Genomic DNA, 2,738 nt, shown 5'->3' on the forward strand with positions numbered 1-2,738 from the left:
GTCTCTCTCTCTCTCTCTCTCTCTCTCTCTCTCTCTCTCTCTCTCTTTCTCTCTCTCTGTTTCTGTCTGTCTCCAACACAGATGTACTTTTTAACCACCCAAATTCAGGTCAATATTATGGTCTAGGCTTGAAATTTTCTTTCTTTTCATGATTCATGATAGGGACAACCGAACAAAACCTAGTTTTTGTTTGTCTCTGGTGTAAAAAGGAACCAAAAATGGACTTCAGTGGATTGGCTGTGACACCGACGCTATGTTTTATTGGTCAGACTGGGCTTCAAGAAGAAATATCGGCGCGAACGATTTATTGAATTTTATTGTTTTCTCTCCTTTCGATACAATTTACATCAATAAAAAGGCGGTCTGCTGCAATCCTGCCTGTCAGAGGCAATTCAACGTGAGTGGTACAAAAAAGTCTCAGCAGAAGTAGGGATATGTAGTCGATAAAATAGACTGCCCCACGTGGGAGTTGAACTCTTGTCCTTTGCGTGCTACGGAAAAGAACCTCACCATTAGAGTACACCCGCTGGTGAGGTGAAAGAAATCTAGAGAGAAGACGTTGTGAGTACTCTAGGGATGTTATGGCGTGCACGTACAATACTCTTCTTTTTTTTAGAAAAGGGGGTCTTGGGAAGGGGGGGTGGAGGGCGGCTGCACTCCCTGTTAGTCGGTCAGCGAACTATATATGTCCCTTGTCCTTTCAAGGTGTCTGAAAATAACAGTGGAAGTACCACCAACTGTGAGTGGAGATTTTACTAAGCTTGAAACTGAAACCGTGATTGATTTGTTACTTATTTCGGAGAGCGTACAGCGTACTTTGTCTAAGCGTTGTTCTTCCCAGCATGTTAACCGGCGGTAAAAAAATACAGACCTTTGGAGAATAATGGCTCAAATAATAAGAAAAATGTTGAGAAATAATGCCGTTCTTTCCAAGTACGACTATTATATTATGAATTTATCGCAAGTAAGTGGGCGCAGCCGTTTCTGATAAAAATGATATTGAGGAAAAATTGAACAAGTCGAATAATAGATCAAAGTAGATGAAGGCAAAATTTGAAAGGTGGAACTTGTGTTATTTCTCCCTTGTACTCTCCAAAGAGGTTTACTACTTTCCAACAGGCGGTACAACCTTCTAAATGGGGAAACACGGTTTAGTGAAATAATATAGAACTAGTTAGCGTCATTTCACACACGCACCAAGGCGGCAACCTCGCGATTACGAATCCGGTAGCGTAGCCACTAGACTACCGACGCCTCAGAAATGGCGTAGGTTTTTGTCTTTAGTTTACTTTTTTTTTAAACCTTCTATATTATTGCATCTGAAAAAGTGGGCGAAATTGTTTCAGTTTAACGCAACACTGTATGGTTATTTTTGAGGCCTGACTTCCGAGTTTAACGAATGTCTCAAAAAGGATCGAGACAATTGGGAACATTCGTGTAAAGAGCCTTTTCCACGGGCACGTTGGGACGGGCTAAGCTTTGAACCTTCGAACCTGTACATTGCATCTTTTCGGGGTAATATATTTTGCAAGTGCAGCCATGACTACACTAACTTATGGACGAAATGCACAGGCTTCAAACAGACTTTTGTGTATATAGGGTGGTGGGCAGATATAAAAAACAATAAAAAGGAGAGGGCAAAAACAATACCACCATAGCCCCCACAACTATAAACATCAATGCGTATAGATCAACAACAAAAATAAGCGTAACAGCAGTAGCAATAATGTTCTGAACTTAACATATAAAGTTGTACGTTACCATATGGATCAAGTAAATATTTCATGGTTAAGTAGTTTGTTTATTTGTATTTGTAAGAATAAGAAAAGTTGTGATAAGTTCCTTCCTGCGATATCATATTGTTACAAGGTAGAAAATGAAATATTATACAGTAGTAGTAAAAGTTCCGGCTTCCATCATCATAAAGAATCTTGGTTCAAGTTTCAGATTTTCAGGCCTTGATATGCGGTACTTCCGTGAAGCAGTCTTAACTTAAAAAAATCTTTCAATGTCTTTTTTTGCTCCTCAAATATACATGTATTCGTGGGGATGCAGTTTTTATGTGAACATTTTATATGTTTACCAGACGCGCTGAAATTTTGTCACAGCAAGGTTTGAAATTACAGCAATCACATGGTGGTATTTCTCATGTGTCTGTCTGCCACGGGCCAAGAATTATTAACTTAACCATCTTCAACTTTTACAATTTCAAATGATTGTGCTTATGGTCTAGAAAATTTGAGACTGTTTAAATCTTCAAAAGATTATTACGTAGGTAAAGAGAAATAATTTTAAGCATCGGGACATACGAACTTTAAAACCAAAATAAATAAATAATAAATGAAATAAATGAAATAAATGAAACAAAATAAAGAATTTTAAAATCATTTTTGTTTTAACGCTTTCCTTTTCGTTTCCTCACATACATACGTAAGTCGGTAACATCTTTGGTTGCCATGACGACAGGTTTCTTTTGGCCCCCACTTTTATATGCTTTGTATTGCTGTTCTTTGATGCCAAGACGCCAGACAGCGTGTAATGGACGGTGAAATTCCGTGTCTATTAGTCAATCATTATTCCTCGATTGGTGTTTGTCACCTCGTGACAACGTGTGGCATTGGAAGTGCCCTGTTTCTACTTTATTTTCTTATCATACGTATTTACTCTATAAATGCTACAACAGAAAAAAAAACAAACAAACAAACAAACAAACAAAAAACAACAACCCCCAACCCGCC

The 2,738-nt window shown here is 38.2% G+C and overlaps 1 protein-coding gene across 1 annotated transcript in view; it reads left to right on the top strand.

Annotated features, from left to right (window-relative positions):
* LOC100533323 (soluble guanylate cyclase subunit) overlaps nt 1–2,738 on the top strand; it is a gene marked incomplete at its 3' end in the record, with an annotated part of 184,338 nt that overhangs the window by 95,779 nt on the left and 85,821 nt on the right.

Source organism: Aplysia californica, unplaced genomic scaffold (genome assembly GCF_000002075.1).
Source record: "Aplysia californica isolate F4 #8 unplaced genomic scaffold, AplCal3.0 scaffold00030, whole genome shotgun sequence".
NCBI lineage: Eukaryota > Metazoa > Mollusca > Gastropoda > Aplysiida > Aplysiidae > Aplysia > Aplysia californica.